The sequence below is a fragment of the Pinus tabuliformis genome, chromosome 3_2, assembly GCF_031772625.1.
Source record: "Pinus tabuliformis cultivar Carrire ecotype Pingquan chromosome 3_2, CPIR1, whole genome shotgun sequence".
NCBI classification, from domain to species: Eukaryota; Viridiplantae; Streptophyta; class Pinopsida; order Pinales; family Pinaceae; genus Pinus; species Pinus tabuliformis.
Genome location: NC_142302.1, coordinates 812,378,502 through 812,386,847, shown reverse-complemented (window position 1 = coordinate 812,386,847; position 8,346 = coordinate 812,378,502).

The window sequence follows — 8,346 nt, the reverse complement described above, 5'->3', positions numbered from 1 at the left end:
ACATCTAGTTCTCCTCTCACAGCTTCTCTTGCTGTCCTTTATTGAGATGCTTCATCTGCAACCACAATCTTCAATTTTAATTTGAAACAAAACACACTATCTTACCTCCCAGATCTATGTATGATCTTGTTCTCCCATCTTCTGCACTTTGAATGGTTTGTCCTTTGTTTGGTCTCCAAGTCCTCTTTCTTTCAGAACTTATACTAAGAAATCTTGCTCTCACTTTTCTTCAAGGAATCCTCTGTTCCTGTCTACTCCAAGCTTCTACTAGAACTACTACAATCTCCCAGAACTTCAAAAGTCCCCCCTACAATCTTTTGCCATAGTCTCTATCATCCATTCATTTATCTTATGCACGTTACCTTCTTCTATGTGCAAACTCCTTTTCATAGGAAATCTTTCCCTGCTCTGATTACAAACCTCCTATGATACCAAATGATGAAGGGTTACCCCTGATTACACCCACAGTATGTATGTAAATGCATAAGCACATTTTTCTGAGGTATTTTAACTCACCATTGAGTCAAAATATTCAACCATCAATCGTTAAGGCCCCCTTAATCAATTCCTATGCGAAATGATTTGTAGATGCCAACATAGGCTAACCCTCACTTATCGGGACCTCAATCAACCCTCAAGTCTTCACATAAGACTTTATTAACGCCTTTCATTAAGTCCTTCCTATCGGGACTTTAAACCCCTTCTAAACCTTTGTTACCCCTTAACCACATATATATAACCTTTTCCTTCTTTAGCATTGGTTATATAACACTTATTGCATAAAACCTTCCATCGGTGCTAATTTTCTTTATAACCCATTTACAAAGGAAATATATGCAAACACACCTTCTTCACCTTGGTACAACCTCTGCACAAATTCCAAGGTTACCTTTATCATAATCGGGTATCGCTCCTCCGCAGCACACCACATATATGTCTCAACAACCCTTCTGCCTCCAATATGCGACTATCGGAAGTGTTTAAATAACACTTAAGCCTTAAAGCCTTGGCACAACACTTAACAGAATACAAAGGCAATATATGAAATTCCACTCCGAACCACATAAGCGGATCTCAAAATCTATACACCTGCATTCATATATGTCGTCGAGTCCACTAATACCAAGTCCTTCACATTATTGCACCTATCTCTGAAACACCCGATCTCTGATCTCCGATCAGCGCTTATCTGTTGAAATTTGGTACCGGAGGACAGGTGGTTCCCTTAGGCTTTGATCTTTGGCCTAGGAAAAAGTGTCCAAAAGAATTTAATTTTTCTCCTAAAGTGACTTTATAATTTATAAAGTTAAATCTAATTTAAAAGTGACTTTAAGAGATAAAGTTACTAAGTCTAATTTTAAAGTGACTTTTATAAAGTCAATGAAAAATTAGAAAGGAAAAGTGACTTTGGAAATAAATGACTAAGTGGGTCTTTATTAAAGTTGGGTGAATTAAAAAATAAAAAGTGAGATTTAAATGAGCATTTAATCTCAGCCATTGATCTAAATCTATTTCAGCCATTGGATTTAGAGATCACCCAAAAGTCACTTGGGTCACCCAAAAGTCATTTGGAGTTATATTAAGGAAGGAAAAGGAGAAAAAGATCACATTCGATTCAATTCTTTCATGAGCAGATTGGGAGAAGGAGAGCAAGAGAGATTTCTGAGCAGGGAGGAGAAGGAGACAGCAGCTTGGCACACATTCCAAGGCAGCAGTTGAGCAGATTTGTACAGCTGATTCAGCACACAATGAAAGGCATATTTTGGCACGATTTTCGAGGAGAGGTTTGCACAAAAATCGAAGAGCAGTTTGCTGGTTTTTTTGCATGCAAAATGAGGGCCATACAGCAACATTTAATGCTGAAAGTGGGCACGAAAATCGAGGAGACCGTACAACATTTATTGCTGTCCTATTTGCTGTAATTTCCAGTTTGCTGTGAAGCATGGGAAAAGAGATAAGTTGTAAATTTGCTTGCTGATTTTTTGCTCAAAATTTCTCACTGTAAAAGGAAATTTTCAGAAATAAAGAAGATCTCTCAAACTGGTTTTCCCCAAGAGTTGTAGGGGGTTTTTCCACGGTCACATTGACCAAAAATCTCAGTGTTTAAATGTGTTTTAATGGCTATTTATACTGCTGATTTTTATTTCTGCAATTTCCAGCATTCTGTAAAATTTCCAGAATTTGTGTTTTCAACAAATTTATTTTTTTCAGCTTGTTAAATGTATGGTTATGGGAAAGGGCATTTAACTATATGGGAGAAATAAGGAGAAATTGAAAACCGAGGTGGGAAAATAGAAATTTCTACATGGTATCAGTGCTTGAGTGCTGAAGGGCAGTTTGGGACAGCAAAAGGAAAAATTACAGTTGCTGATTTTTCACCCAGAAAATTCCAGCAAGCTGATTTTTTCATAAACAACAGTTTTATCTTTACTACAGCAGTGCTATTTTTCAGTTTTAGGACAGCAGGATGTCATTGGGATTGAGGGTGGAGGATAGGCTGGATGGGCATATAAGTTACAGCGTTTGGAAGGAGAGAATGCAGAGTATCTTTGAGGAGGCAGAAGTCTGGGATATCACGGTGCATACCACACAGAACCCTGTTGTTGTGCCTACTGATGCTACTCAGTTGACAGCTTATAATAAAAAGAACAACAAGGGTAAGAGGCTGATTCTAGACGGAATCAAAGACCATTGCATTCCTCACGTGAGAGGAAAGAGCAATGCCCACGAGATGTGGACAGCATTGTCCAATCTCTACTAGAGTACCAATGAGAACCGGAAGATGGTCCTAAAGGAGAAGCTGAAGAACATTAAGATGGGTAATGACAGTGCAGCTAGATATCTCACAAAGATTACTAATGTGAGAGATGAGTTGACAGCGATTGGAGAGGCCATTCCACCCACTGAGTTGGTGCGGATTGCAGTGAATGGCCTCCCCCGTTCATGGTTGAATTTTGTTGATGGGGTTTGTGCACGCAAGACCCTTCCCACATGGGAGAGGTTTTGGGATGATTGCATTCAGATAGAGATCAGGAAAGGTCAGCTTGGGGCAGCCAAGCCAGTTGAGCAGGATGAGGATGTAGCACTGGTGGCAGGAGGCAAGAAAGGCAAAGGGAAGAAGTAGGCTTCCACAAGCAGTGGTGGGGGAAAAGGCAAAGGTAAAGGTAAACAGGGGAACACACAGAATGACTATTCCAAGGTGAAGTGTTGGAATTGTCAAAAGATGGGACACTATGCAGTTGTGCATCCGGAGAAGAAGAAGAAGAAGGGGAAGAACTAGGACGTGGTAGCTTCAGCAGAGATTGAGGACTTTGCTGGTCGTTTTGACCGAGAGTTTGCATTCACTACGTGTGAGTCCTCTAGTGCAGGATCACCTGCCACATAGGTTCAGAGGGAGCATGCTTTTCCCTCGATTAGGGGAGCATCTTCAGGTATTTGGTATGTGGACAGTGGGGCTTCACGTCATATGACAGGAGTCTGTGAGTACTTCTCAGAGCTTTCAGAGAGTGGCACTGATATTGAGGTAGTACTCGGTGATGACAGAGTTGTTAGAGCAGTCGGGGTGGGGACAGTGACATTTCAGAGGGAGTCCAAACCTCCCTTGAAGGTGTCAGAGGTTCTTTATGTGCCAAGGATGAGGAAGAACCTCATATCCGTCTCAGCTTTGGAGGATAGAGGATATGAGGTACTGTTCAGGGGAGGATAGGTGTTGATGTATCCCAGGGGCACTCCAGCTGATTCAGCTAGAGTGATAGGTGTACGCCATGCAAAGGTGTACAAGTTTGCATTCCAGCCCCTTTTGGCATTGAGCAGTAGTACCGACAGCAGAGCTAGCAGTTCTGAGCTGTGTGAGATTTGGCACCGCAGGATGGGACATATGTATCATGGAGCCTTGAGGACATTGCGGGAGATCACTACAGGTGTGCCAGATTTCAGTACTGATCACTTTGATACTTGCAGAGGTTGTGCGATGGGCAAATTTGCCAAATCCCCTTTTCCCAGCAGTGACAGCAGAGCGACGGGGATACTTGATTTGAGTCATTCCGATGTGAGCGGTCGGATGTCTCATGTTTCCTTGAGTGGATATGAGTACTATGTTTTATTCATTGATGATCGCTCCAGGAGGACCTGGATTTATTTTTTGAAGACCAAGAGTGAGGTCTTCGAGTGGTTTCAGGAGTTTAGAGCTCTTGTGGAGACTCAGACAGGTCGAAAGATCAAGTCCTTAAGGTCGGACAATGGAGGAGAGTACACCCTTGGAGAGTTTGTTGACTATTGTGCGGAGGCAGGCATTAGGAGGGAGTTCACTGTTCCTTACAACCCCCAGCAGAACGGGGTTGCAGAGAGGAAGAACAGATCCATCATAGGGGCTGCCAAAGCCATGTTACATGATTAGGGGTTGCCATTGTTCTTGTGGGCAGAGGCCTGCAACACAACTATTTACTTGCAGAACAGGAGACTGCATCGTGCCTTGGGGTACATGACTCCGGAGGAGGCTTTCTCTGGGAAGAAGCCTGATATTGGTCATCTTCATATCTTTGGATGCATTACATACTCCTATATACCCAAGGAGAAGAGGACCAAAATAGAGTCCACCACAGAGAAGGGTATCTTTGTGGGCTACAGTGAGACCTCAAAGGCCTTTCGGATTTACATTCCTGCACAGAGGAGAGTTGTTGTCAGACGGGATGTGAAGTTCGAGGAGGACAGGGCCTTTAGGAGGTCACGGGAGTTAGAGTATCTGGATCAGCCAGACCCTCAGCAGTAGTTGAGTCAGTCGCAGGGATCCAGTGGGCAGGGATCAGGAGGATCCGGAGGTACATCTATGAGGATATCAGGTCCGTCAGTGAGCAGTGGCTCGCCGAGCCAGAGGGGTGGTGCTCCGGGCAGCATGCAGAGCAGTTCACTAGGGAGTCCATTGATGGACAGTTCACACAGTACCTCAACTTCTACAGGTTCAGGTGCAGGCAGGAGGACAGCAGACAGACAGTCAGGAGTTCAGGCTAGTAATGGTGATGAGGAGGAGGAGTTTCATTCTTCAGTGGGAGAAGTGCGCTCAGGGAAGAGGAAGCCCAAGTGGCTTCAGGACACCTTGAGAGATGCCACATCTGTTGCTGAGCCGAAGAGGCCGGTCAGAGAAAGTAGACCACCTGAGAGGTTTTGTAGCTATATGGCGATGGTTACCAGCATCCTTGACTTTGAGCCTTCTAGCTATGAGGAGGCAGCTAGCCAGCAGGTCTGGAGAGAGGCCATGCAGGAGGAGTATTCTTCTATCATGAAGAATGATGTTTGGGAGGTGGTGCCGAGGCGTGAGGGCAAATCTATGGTTACTTCCAGATGGCTTTACAAGGTAAAGCATGCTGCAGATGGCAACATTGAGAAATTCAAAGTGAGGTTTGTGGCTAGAGGGTTCTCCCAGGTAGAGGGAGTTGATTATGAGGAGACCTTCGCTCCCGTGGCTCGATATACTTCGATCCGCTCCATTATATCGATAGCAGCAGAGATGGGTTGGAAGATCCACCAGATGGATGTGAAGACCGCATTTCTCAATGGCTTCATACAGGAGGAGGTGTACATTGAGCAGCCACAGGGCTTTGAGGTGCATGGGAAGGAGTCCCATGTGTGCAGACTGAAGAAGGCCCTTTATGGCCTGAAGCAAGCTCCCAGAGCTTAGTACTCCAGGATAGATACATATTTGCAAGGGATGGGTTTCACAAAGAGTGAGGCAGATCCAAACCTTTACTTTATTGTGATTGGTGAGGAGCCTCTCATTCTAGTGCTGTATATGGATGACTTGATCATTACAGGTGTAGAGAGACTCATAGAGCACTGCAAGAGAGATCTTGCGACGGAGTTTGAGATAAAGGACATCGGCTTGATGCATTACTTTTTGGGTTTGGAGGTGTGGCAGGAGGAGGGGCTTTTCTTCCTCGGACAGGGGATGTATATTGTGGACATCCTTAGCAGATTCCACATGGAGGATTGTAGACCCATGTCGACACCAATGATCACCAACTGGAAGAAGCTTCATGCTTCGGATTTCGAGTTGGTGGATCCCACATTGTACAGGCAGCTGATTGGTTCCTTGATGTATTTGGTCAACAATAGACCAGATATCTGTTTTGCAGTCAACACGATGAGTCAGTTTATGTGTGAGCCTAGGAAGGTTCACTGGGTGGCTGCAAAACACATTTTGCGATACTTGCAAGGGATAGTGGATTATGGTCTAGACTACAGGCAGGGAGATGGAGTGAGATTGGTAGGATACACTGATTCTGATTGGGCAGGTTGTGCTTCTGATAGGAAGAGCACTTCAGGGTGTTGTTTTGGGTTGGGTTCAGCAGTAGTGTCATGGTTCAGTCGGAAGCAGCAGTCAGTAGCACTGAGTTCAGTGGAAGCAGAGTATATGGCAGCCAGTCTAGCTAGTTGTAAGGCTATCTCGCATTGCAAGATGTTGTTTGGCTTATTTGGTCAGTCGTTGAGACCTTCAGTGATTTACTGTGATAATCAGAGTTGCATTAAACTCACGAAGAATCCAATATTTCATGACAGGTCAAAGCATATCGGGATCAGATATCATTTCATCAGAGACTATGTTCAGAAGGGAGTTGTGAAGCTTGAGTATATTTCCATTGATGAGCAGGTTGCAGATATCCTTACCAAAGCCTTACCACGGGGCAAGCATGTCTACTTCAGAGACAAAATGGGTGTGGTGAGGAACACCTTCCTCGGTAAGAGGGAGTGTTGAAATTTGGTACCGGAGGACAGGTGGTTCCCTTAGGCTTTGATCTTTGGCCTAGGGAAAAGTGTCCAAAAGAATTAATTTTTCTCCTAAAGTGACTATAATTTTATAAAGTTAAATCTAATTTAAAAGTGACTTTAAGTGATAAAGTTACTAAGTCTAATTTTAAAGTGACTTTTATAAAGTCAATGAAAAATTAGAAAGGAAAAGTGACTTTGGAAATAAATGACTAAGTGGGTCTTTATTAAAGTGGGGTGAATTAAAAAATAAAAAGTGAGATTTAAATGAGCATTTAATCTCAGCCATTGATCTAAATCTATTTCAGCCATTGGATTTAGAGATCACCCAAAAGTCACTTGGGTCACCCAAAAGTCATTTGGAGTTATATTAAGGGAGGAAAAGGAGGAAAAGATCACATTCGATTTAATTCTTTCATGAACAGGTTGGGAGAAGGAAAGCAAGAGAGCAAGAGAGATTTCTGAGCAGGGAGGAAAAGGAGACAACAGCTTGGCACACATTCCAAGGCAGCAGTTGAGCAAATTTGTACAGCTGATTCAACACACAGTGAAAGGCAGATTTTGGCATGATTTTCGAGGAGAGGTTTGCACAAAAATCGAGGAGCAGTTTGCTAGTTTTTCTGCACGCAAAACGAGGGCCATACAGCAGCATTTAATGCTGAAAGTGGGCACGAATATCGAGGAGACCGTACAACATTTATTGATGTCCTGTTTGCTATAATTTCCAATTTGCTGTGAAGCATGGGAAAAGAGATAAGTTGTAAATTTTCTTGTTGATTTTTTGCTGAAAATTTCTCACTGTAAAAGGCAATTTTCAGAAATAAAGAAGAGCTCTCAAACTGGTTTTCCCCAAGAGTTGTAGGGGGTTTTTCCAGGGTCACATTGACCAAAAATCTCAGTGTTTAAATGTGTTTTAATGGCTGTTTATTACTGTTGATTTTTATTTCTGCAATTTCCAGCATTCTGTAAAATTTCCAGAATTTGTGTTTTCAAAAAATTTATTTTTTTCAGCTTGTTAAATGTATGGTTATGGGAAAGGGCATTTAACTATATGGGAGAAATAAGGAGAAACTGAAAACCGGGGTGGGAAAACAGAAATTTCTACATTATCACTATCGGTTATCGCTATCACACCATCCTTCCACTCCTAATCCTTGCGATATGCAATTACATCTCAACCATCGATCAAGCTCGCGATCCCACGGTTGATGATTAATTGCATGATCACGATCACTTATTCCCTCCAGCCATCTAACAACACTTGAAGGGTTCCGCTGATGTGATATTAATCCTAGTTATTGATCTTAAATATGCAACAGCTGTTGTGCAACCATACTTCACTTCTCCACTCGTTCCTTTTCTTTAACTTTAATTCATCATTCAGTGTTCTTCCTTGTGGGTTTGGGTTTTCTTCAGGGTTTCGACTTCCACTTTTCCGCTTCTCAACCTTTTCTCTAAGCTTAACCTTTGCAAATTTTCACTTTGCTACTTCTCCAAAGCTCCACTTTGAACATCAACTCGATTCAAAGATCCCTTTATGATTCCTCTAAATCATTCTGCTCCTCTGCGTGTCCTTCAGAATTCTAC